Here is a 10,974-nt window from a genome sequence, read left to right as displayed (position 1 = left end):
GTTTTCCCCAAAACAAAGCCTTCTTCTTAATGTGTTTGCTACATTTTTTTTTATTGTGGTAAAACCTTTATATAACATAAAATTTATCATTTTAACCTTTTGCAAGTGTACAATTCAGTGCCATTAAATACATTCACAATACCATGTACCCATCACCACTGTCTACACCCAAGGCTTTTTCATCATCCTCAGCATAAATTCTGGATTCAATGAACAATAACTTCCCCTTCTCCCAACCTCCACCCTCTGCAACTTTTATTGTACTTTCTGTCTCTATGAACGTGCCTGTTCTCATTATCTCATATAAGTAGAACCATACACTATTTGTCCTTCTGTGTCTGGCTTATTTCACTAAGCATAATGTTTTCAAGGTCCATCTATGTTGTAGCATGTGTCAAAATTTCATTCCTTTATTTGGCTGAAGAGTATTCCATCATGTGTATATACCACATTTTGTATATCTGTTTATCTGTTGATGTTTGCCATCTCCTGGCTCTTGTGAATAATGATGCTATTAACACTGGTGTGCAAGTATCTCTTTGAATCCCTGCTTCAGTCCTTTTGAATATATATCTAAGAGTAGAATTTCTGGGTTATATGTAGTTCTATGTTTAACTTTTTGAGGATCTGCCAAACTGCTTTCCATAGCGGCTGCACCATTTTACATTCTCAACAGCAGTGCACAAGGGTTCCAATTTCTCTACATCCTCACCAACACTTGTTGTTTTCCTTTTTTAAAAAAAATTATAGCCACCCTAGAAGGTGTGAAATAGGATTTCACTGTGGTTTTGATTTGCATTCCTCTAATGACCAATGATGTTGAACATCTTTTCATGTGCTTATTGGGCATTTGTATGTCTTCTTTGGAGAAATATCTATTCAAGTCCTTTGCCTATTTTTGAATTGGGTTGTTTGTTTTTTTGTTGTTGTTGTTTTGTTATTGTTGAAAGTGTCTTCTGGGGCACCTGCCTGGCTCAGTCAGAAGAGCATGTGACTCCTGACCTCAGGGTCGTGAGTTCAAGCCCCATGTTGGGTGTAGAGATTACTAAAAAAAATAAGTAAACTTTTTCTAAAAAGTGCCTTCTTTTTTAAAAAGGTGTCTTGGAAACATACAATATAGAAATGACCTCAAGTTACCTCATGCTTGGTGAGAACCAGCAATCTAGTATGGAAAGTTTCCATTTACTATTGAGCTCCCAAATAAACACATCATTTTCTCTATATTGTTTTTATTTATTCGAGTGTTGGAATTTTCATAGATCCCAGAGAATTCCTTCATTGAGATACTTGGATCAGGCCTTCCAGGCAATGGCTTAGAATACCAATCTGTATAGGGCATTTCAACATCACAGAATAATCTGGAAATATGATGTCAGTTAACTCAGATTTCACCCAGAACTCAATGTAGCTTGTGGAAATATAAATTAGTCCCTGTTATAGGATGAATTGTATCCCCCCAAAATTTATATGAAGTCCTAATTTATTTGAATATAGGGTCTTTAAAGATGTGATCAAGTTAAAACAAAGTCGCTAGGGTGAGCAATCCATTATGGCTGGTGTTCCTATAAAAAAGGGAAATTTGAATACAGATATGCCCAAAGGAAGAAGAACACATGAAGATGAAAGCAGAGATTGGGGAAATGCATCCACAATCCAAGGAAGGCCAAAGATTGCTGGCAAACCACCAGTAGCTAGGAAGCTAGGAGAGAAGCATGGAACAGATCCTCCCTCAGAGCCTCAGGAGAAGCCAACACTGCTGACACCTTGACCTTTACTTCAGTCTCCACAACTGTGAGACAATACATTTCTTTTTTTTTTTTTTAAAGATCTTATTTATTTATTTGACCGAGAGAGAGAGTGAGAGCAGGAACACAAGCAGGGGGAGTGGGAGAAGAAGAAGCAGGCTTCCCGCTGAGCTGGGAGCCCAATGAGGGGCTCGATCCCAGGACTCTGGGATCATGACCTGAGCCAAAGGCAGACGCTTAATGACGAGCCACCCAGGCCCCCGAAACAGTACATTTCTGTTGTTTAAACTGCCCAGTGTGTGGTGCTTTGTCAAGGCCACCCTAGCAAACTAATCCCCGCAGCAATAGACAATTGTCTGGAAAGGAAATTTTAAAAGAAATCCCTGGTAGCATGTGGGAGTTGTTTGATAGGGATGAAGGGACAGTTCCAGATCTTGATTATAGAGGTGGTTACACAAATCTACATGTGGAATAAAATTGCATAGAACTATACACACACACACATTCAATGAGTGTAGGTTTTTAAAATGGTGGAAACTGAATAAGGTCTGTAGTCTAGTTAACAGAAATACACCAATGTTAATTTCCTGGTTTTGATATTATACCATGGCTGCATAAGATATCCCCTTTGGGGGAAGCTGGGTGAAGGGTACATAGGATAGTTAGTGTTTTTACAAATTCTTGGGCATCTGTCATTATTTCAAAATGAAAGATTTTGAAAAAAGTATTTAAAATGACATTTCTTACCGATGTTGTTCTCTTGAGCATTTTTGCTCTGCTCCCATATAAGCAGCACACCAACACAGACACCCCCCAAGGTCAGTCAGCTGATGGTCATATTCAGGGAAGTTTTAAAACTACGTAATAGCACACAGTAGCACAGTGCTACTCAGGAACAAATGATATATTTTATCTAAATTTTAAACACTTTAAGACTCCTCCAGAAAGTTGTCAAGCTCAGAAAATCACTAAAAAGAAAACAGAAAAGAGGACAAGAATAGAAAGGTTAGAAAACATTATGCTGGATTTCTTTCAGAGCATTGCTCCTACTTCAGCCAGTAGAAATGAATTAGTAAGAAAATTGGCCTGTGACTACAATTTTTATTTCTGGAAAATCAGTGTCTTCCACATCCTATTAAATTCAAAGTAAGCAATTTTTTAAAAATATTATTCTAAAGGGAAGTCAAATTACTGGCATGCCTGGGGTGATTTCATGACCCTAAACACAGCTCTGTAGGTATTTAGAGGCTTTTAAAAACAACATGTCTTTAATAAAACAAGTTGGATGTGGGTGCAGAGGCATGCGAGGGTCAGATTGTTGAGAGATCCTGATTCTTCTTGGCTCTGTCATCCCAGGGCTCTCTCTCACCTCCCCCTTTGCTTGCTTGCTTTCTCCTCTTTCCACCCCTCTATTTTCCTATTCATCGTGTCATGAAGGGATGCTTGCAAAGGGTCAATTCCACCCAGCATGGTTCTAGTGGAGATACGAATCACCATCAGCAGCAACTACAAGAAGTAGAGAAAAATTATAGGATGCTTTTCTCAAAGGGAGTTACAGAAATAGAATATGTCACAACCATCCCGAAGATTGAGACTTGATCAACACTTGAAGGGAATGAAGCCACAACTCCTGGGGCTGTGTCTTTGGTCAAAGGTAGCCATTATCCTGGGACGATTAACTCCAGTGTCTTCACTGAAAACAGGTTCTTCTCCATTTGTCAGATAGAAAAATGAAATTCTTCCATTTCCAAAGAAGGCAGTTACTCAGAATACTTTCACCCAACAAAATGATTTTTTCTCACCTCCTGGGTCTGAAGGTTGCACTGGCTGCCTCCTGGGGTAGACAGTTCAGTGGGGAGAAATCTCTCATCTATACTCGTGTTGCTTTTGCACTTGGCGCTCTGTCTCTTGGGGGCCTTTAATGGAAACAGGTTCATTGCGATTTCAATGTAGATGGATTTATTTTTTTTCCCTTTGCTGAATAAATTTATCATGAATGGTCTCTGCAAAAATATAATGCTCGTTCTGCCTGCACTTTTTACAAAGCCATATACCTTCTCGTCTATGAGAAGTTGAAAACAATAGTTAAATGTAGTTATTCCATGAAGGCACAATTGTAATAATAACCAGAGCTTTGGCAAACATGCACCAAAGTATATCAACTTGATTCCTGCCTTTACTCCCTTTATCTCTGTCTTTAGCCTGATGACATATGTCATCTCACCCACGTCCTTGTCAGTTTACTAACATAGCCCTACTGCCTACAACACCAACATTCTTTTGTTTTGGCATAGTATGCTTTCTGTAGCCAGTGGGCTTCCTGATTTAGCCTGAATTCTAGTCCTGACCTTGCTGTTAACCAGCTGTGTGGCCTTGGATAAATCACTTAACATCTCTGGGCCTTTATTCAACAAACACTTATTGAGTATCTACCTATCTACCCTGTATGAAGCATCATGACAACAAGCTATGAGGAGGCCCCTATCCTAAAGAAGCTTCAAATTTAGTAGGAGAAAAATAATGAAAGGGAGGGGAAAATGGAGAGAGAGAAGAAAGAAAGACAAAAAACAAACGAACAAACAAAAAACTGGTGTCAGTGAAGCTTTGAAAGGGAGACTGGATTTAGCTTAACTTTTTGTACCAATACCATCAAAAGGAAGGCACAAAGTAAACTGCTGTCCCCTGTCCCAGGCCAGGTCCTGGTTCTCATTTCTAGGGACCCGCCTCCTAATCTACTAGAGAAGATTGAAGCATCAGAGTCTGCTGTCACAGGAAAATGAGGCAGAAGGAATGGCTGGCAATACAAGGAAAACTTCAGGAGGTAAGTGAAGAAAAGTCACACATATCAAATCCATGATGTATTATTTTTCAATTTTTATGAATATTAGTATTATTTATGAGTATTATTTTTTTAAATCCTGATTTATTTTTACTGCAAGCAATCCATGTTCATTATAAAAGAGAAAACAAGAAAAGAAGAAGAAATCAGAAAACGCTCATGATCCCATACACCTAGGCAACTGCTCTCAGTACCTTCTTTGGTGTAGATCATTCCTCTCATTTTAAACACACATGTAATTATTTAAATTCACAAGAGCGGGATTATACTATCCTTGTTGTTCTAATGCCTTCCTATATAGAAAGACAAAACCTATATTTTAGACACATTAATAAAAATAGTTCTTATGTGGTGACTTTTCTAAGTTAGTATATTTTAATTACTCTCAATGAGTAATCTTGTAAAGCAAACAAGATTCTATTTCAGTGGATGACACGTTTTGCTCCCATTTTCAAGGAAATGTATTTAGAAACCAAGAGGATATTTAATATGGAAAGGCTATAGTGTATGCATTTGTTTTTAGTGTCAAAGTTCCAAGAATCATGGACCTTATTGCATTTATTTTCGTTCAGCTTTGAGGGTTAGGAGGAAAAAAGATTTATGAACGAAGATGTTTAATGATTACGAAAACTGTGTCTGTTCTTTGGGTTTTTGACACTAATGTATCTTTTTCACATGCCATAAAGGAGTTCCATCACATTGATAAATTGTTCCCAACTTTTTGAATTAAGGATATAAAGAAATTTGTTCACATCAGGACATGAGCTTTCACTGAGTAAAAATACATAGTTCAGATTTTCAATTAATGTAAACTTCTTCATTCTATGAATGGCAAGAATCACATCTAGTATAAAACTTCTCTCCAAACTGACATGAAAATTCACTGACTCACCTGCCCATCACTTGTGATGATGAAGAAATTGTCCGTCTTTCAGAGAGATCTGACCATGGAGGATGGCAGCTTTCTGTTCTCTTGTATTCATATTCTAGGGGAAAAGAGATAAACCTTAGAGACTTTCTAGAAAGGTTTGAGTTCAGCTCCACTGTTATACCCGTGGCTTCCCTTTTGAGAAGGGAGATTTAAAGCAGCCACAATTTGATGTCCTCTTAGGGGTGCCATGATTGTCTATTGCTTTTGTGCCTTTGGGTGAAGGAATTCATCTTCACCTTCCCTGACACTGCCGTCTCATTAGGTGGAAGACAAAAGTGACACTGTCTTTGTAGGCAGATCTCACCCAGCCTCAAATCCAGTGGTAGACTCTAACCTACAGGAGGGATGTTGGTGGTAAGAAAGGATGCAATTAAAAAAAATGGGGGGGAGATAATGCAATTCAGAATGTTGTTCATACACATTGTAGTTGAAGAAAGCTCCAAATTGGCCTTGTCTGTTTTGGGTCGACTGCATTTTCTGTGTGTTTAATTTCAAAGATGTGGAACCCTCTGGGTTGGGTTCTCCTCCCTCTGGCCTTTAAGCTAAATTCAATTCTTGCTTCCATCTTCCTTTAACAACTGCTCTTTCCCTTGAGTATTCAGCATTATATTCTTCTTCACCGCATCTTTTGCCGCCATCTAAAGGAAAACAGGAACATGAGAGGCTGTGTTCTGAAAGGACTCAGGCCAGGAACACAAAACATCTCTTAGACTTGACGTTGAAAAGCCATTGTCCCTGGGGACTCTCCCATGCCCCTTCCAATAGAACAAGTTCGGATGCCTCTGGTCAGTGTTCCATCTGTGACACACTGATTCTGATCTGGAAGTCAAAATAGCTCAGGAGGTTATAAAGAGAGCCCACATTGAGAAAAAACGGCCCTTATTTTTGATAGACATATGTAGAAAGCATGGATTTATGCCTTATTCCAGGAAGCTGGCACTTGCCTGGCTAAGGATTTCTTGCCTGCCTCATCAAGTCTGGCCCGAAGAGAAAGACCAACTTGTCTTTCTCTATCCCTCAACATTCTAGGAATATATACCATGTCATGTCCATCAGCAAATATTTGTATTGTAGGTCAAATGCTAAAGAGAATCCGTGTGCTACTCCCCAGAGTGTATTTGTTTAGTAGTTGTAGTATTTGTTCAGTAGAAGAAATTTCAAGGCTTAATTAGAGCAGATAAAGAAGTGGAACAGTGGTTAATGTGACCATCCAACAGTCAAGATTTCATTAAATTTGCTTCATACAAATGCAGCTTTGTTGCCTGCGATAGCATACAGTAGTCTGTAATTAGGACTACTGCCTAGCATTAGTCAGTGTGGGATTGCATAGGTAGTTAAGCGACAGATACTACCTTGACTCCTTTCTTTTTTTGCCAGGGCTTATGATATTCATTCATTCATTCGTTCGTTCATTCTACAAATATGTATTGAGCACCTGCTATGTGCTAGGCACTGGTTAGCACTAAGAATTAGCACTGAAAAGACAGACAAATCCCTGCTATCCTGGAGGGGGGGTATATGCTATTGACCATGAAAGCTAGTTATTACATGTAAGAAAAAAGGGGAAGAGGTAAATTTTAGAAAGGAAATCCCTGTCTTTCAGTTTAAAAACTTGCCTTCTGAGACCATGCCCAGGCTTTGGGAGTCTACTGGCCATTCATTCTATGCAAATGACTCAAACCTCACTCATCTTTTTGAAATACTCTTTTCTATTCTGGTCAATTGAAGGCCAGGATTTAAGAGCTTTTGGTTTCTTATTTTTCTGGCTGTCTCATCCTGTCTTTTAAACCATGACAGAAAAGGATTAATAGCCAGGAGAACAGAGGGCCTGACAACTCAATTCTGTCACCCAAGAGTACTTATTAAGCTGCCACCTGTACATAGCCCTGTGCTAGATGCTCTTGCTAATAACATGTGTGTGTCTCTTCTCCCTGCAGGACCTTGGCACGCACCAAACTTAACAGGAAACTGCAGCTCGAAGGCCCATGGTGAGTGTGGGGTCAGGGCCTTGGACGAAGCTTCACTGTGTGAAAAAGAGGCAGATATGGGTCTAAGGTTAATTACATCCCAGGGAGCTTGCACTCAGGGACATTATGGGGAGGGACTGCCAGGTGACCACATGAAGGTTAATGGCACTATTATATATTGAAAAGTCTATATTGTATCAATAAAGAGAAAGATTTTTTTTTTAACAATGACATAATCGACCATAACCATTCCTTGGGTGCACTGAGATACAGCTGTGGAAAGGGGTAGTTATTAGAAGCCATATACACGGGAGCGCCTAGGTGGCTCAGTCGTTAAGCGTCTGCCTTCAGCTCAGGTCATGATCCCAGAGTCCTGGGATGGAGCTCCCCATCAGGGTCCTGCTTCTCCCTCTCCCGCTCTCCCTGCTTGTGTTCCCTCTCTCGCTGTGTCTTTCTCTGTCAAATAAATAAATAAAATCTAAAAAAAAAAAAAAAGCCCTATACACACATACACCCATGCGTCTGTGCACACCCCAAGCACTTTGCCAAGGAGACTCATTCCACTGTCTTGGGTTTTCAAATGACTGTGGCATCAGCTAAAATGGGGAGAACTTAACTTTTTTTTTTTTAAAGATTTTATTTATTTGACAGACACAGCAAGAGAGGGAACACAAGCAGGGGGAGTGGGAGAGGGAGAAGCAGGCTTCCTGCTGAGCAGGGACCCTGATGGGGAGCTCCACCCAAGGACTCTGGGATCATGACCTGAGCCGAAGGCAGATGCTTAACAACTGAGCCATCCAGGCGCCCCGGGAGAACTTAACTTTTGATTGTTGTGTGAAACCCATTTGAAGATACCAAAATGCGGCAGCCTAGCATGGAGAGGGTTTAGGATTCTCTTTTAAAGCGAGGTCATAATTTCCGCATCAGAACTGGGGAAGTCTTGGCAAGAAGTCAACAGGGCAGGTTTGAAAACTGTGTCCGCCTCAGTATGTCCCAGGAGTGAAATGCGTGCTCTGTGAGTACTTGCCAAATGAAGACTCTTCAACTGTAAGAAAAATGGGCAAGGCTGCCTTCCATTACCCAAAGGCAGGAGGAGTGTGGCCGCGGGGAAAAGGCCTATTGTTTTCAGTCTCAGCTTTCTTTTCTCTAAAATGGGGCTGTTGCCTTAATTTTGAGGATTACATGAGACAATAACCGTGAAAATACTTTTCAATTATTAACAGGAGCATGGATGTAAACAATTTTTATTAATAGGTTAGCTCTCTGTTTAAATGTTTCAACTTACTAAGGGTAAGAGTGGAAGCTTTTAAAAGGAGATGTTCTCAGTCTGGATACATAATATTTAAAATGCAGGTGACTCAGCTCCCGCAGGTTGTTTAAAATGGAGTTTAAGGAGGACAAAAGCAGAAGAGTGTTGAAGGTCACCCTTCATGCTGGTTTGCCTAGGACGGAGGGCTGTCCCCAGATGCAGGACTTTCTGTGCTAAAACCTGGATGAGTTGTTCACGCTCGTCCTGTTCCACCCTCTTCATTCCATGACCTCTAATTTTAGTCCTCTCATTTCTAACAGAGTTCTAATACACCTATGAAAATCAGGGCGAGATCCTTTAAGTGCTGGCAGTGAAGCTACCCCTGTGGTTCTGGGTGAGATTTCAGGGGTGTCAAGAGAGCAGGAGGAAGAGTATTCTATCGCATTCTGTTTATTCTCCCAGCCTCCTGTTATCCATCTCTGCAAAGAGCTGTGAGTTAAACAATGCACACCCAACACTGCCCACCTGAAATCAGTCACCGTGTGACTCCCAGGCTTCTCCAACCACAAATATGCAAGAATAATGTTTCCAGAGTGTCAGTGGATAACATAAGTTCTACTGAGCTCAAACTTGGAAGGCAAGTAATCAAGGTGTTTACCTGATGAATGAAGAGGGGGAAGAAGGCAGTATCATTTCAAATATATCTAGCATTTTCCCATTAAGCCACGAAACTTGCAGGTATTAATCATCAAAATAAATGTGCCCTGCCCTTAGGTGCGTGCAGCCTTGCATGAGAGAAAGCACCAGTACAGAGCTTCGTTTCATCAAATTACTGAAGATGAAATAAATTTTGAAACAATATCCCAGGTGAATTAGACATTTAGCTACTTAACAAGAGGCTTTGCTAGGACCCTCGTTTATTATTTTGAGACGTTAAGTCAGTTCCTGCCAATAATTCAGTACCGTCCTGTTCACATCTCCATTACTCCACGGGCAGGAGATTCCAGGGCTAACGGCCAGACCCTATTGTATCTTGAGTTTGGCATTGGAAATGGTTCTGAGAGCTCCCACTGAGCCAAGAGTCAAGTTAGAGATCTCCTGTGCAGAAAAGGGGTGGGCATTCCATTATTCTGCCATATAGCAGAGTAAACTAAGTAGGATTTCATTTAAGCTGTGTTTCTCTTTTAGATTAGGTTAAATGGCCAAGATGCTAAAAGCTTCCTATCGTCCAGAAATCGAGTGCCTCTATCTGCTGATTCTGACCATTCTGGCTGTTAGTCATATTCTGAAAAGCTTTTGATAAGTGTCTTAAGTGTAAGGAGACATCTCATGTGTCTTGCTAAGAACGGGCACATTTTCATATCGAAAAGGTACTGCTCCTCCTTCTGTAAGTGTCTTTCTTCCTTCCAGGGTATTTTCAAGGCAAGGCTGAGAGTTTTACACCAAACTGTAATTTTGAGTTTCAAATGTTAGTCCTCAGTTTGGGGAGGAAAAAATGCTTAGAGGACAGGTCAGAATATCAATATTTCAAAGTGTACCCCCTAGAAAGATATCTGTTTCAGAAGGAAGTTCTTGAAACACAGAAAGCTCATTTACCAGTTGAAAGAAAGAAAGAAAGAAAGAAAGAAAGAAAGAAAGAAAGAAAGAAAGAAGGAAAGAAAGAAGGAAAGAAAGAAAGAAAGGAAAGAAAAGGCACAACATGGAAAAGGATAAAGCAGTATTAGTCCGCCTACCACCAAACTTCCCTCCACCCATCTCTGGTCTGAACTTGCCCACTGTGGACCACCTTCTCTCCCATCAAGACCAGAGGGAGGGTTCTTCCAGCAGCAGAAAATCCTCTTCCACCACCAACCACTCTGGTTGATGCTTAAAATTCTACTATTAGGACTTAATCCCTTTAGTTTCAGCTTTGATCCCAGTTAAAATGCAAATACCTCTGGGTGGGGTAACACTTTTAAACTGTTATCAGCCCTTTCCAGTCCACTGAGAAGGAAGGATCCGGGCAAATTTCGCTAGGGTTGTGAGGAGAGGTCTGGAAGCCAGAGAACTCTGGAGCAAATGAAGTGTGAACACAGAAGGAGGGTTCCCAGGGGCAGAAAACAACCTGCTTCTCCCAGCTGCTGAATCAGGACAGGATCTGAAAACAGGACAGCATACATTTACGGAGAAATCCCTCCACCAAAGAAGGTGAGAAAAGCATGGGACAATGGGACAAGCTACCATTCTACTAAAAAATCATTCAA

General features: G+C 40.5%; 1 long non-coding RNA gene across 1 annotated transcript; it reads left to right on the top strand.

The window, feature by feature from the left end:
- Window positions 1-4,433: 4,433 nt before the first annotated feature.
- On the top strand, window positions 4,434-9,317 carry LOC141373517 (uncharacterized). The gene is made up of 3 exons (XR_012379583.1): window positions 4,434-4,566; window positions 7,453-7,503; window positions 9,194-9,317. It is a non-coding gene; the product is annotated as an uncharacterized lncRNA (long non-coding RNA).
- Window positions 9,318-10,974: the final 1,657 nt, after the last annotated feature.

This window comes from Callorhinus ursinus, unplaced genomic scaffold (assembly GCF_003265705.2).
Source record: "Callorhinus ursinus isolate GAN/ISIS: 27379988/994484 unplaced genomic scaffold, GSC_fseal_2.0 scaffold10, whole genome shotgun sequence".
Lineage (NCBI taxonomy): Eukaryota > Metazoa > Chordata > Mammalia > Carnivora > Otariidae > Callorhinus > Callorhinus ursinus.
This window is presented reverse-complemented; position numbering and strand designations above follow the sequence as displayed.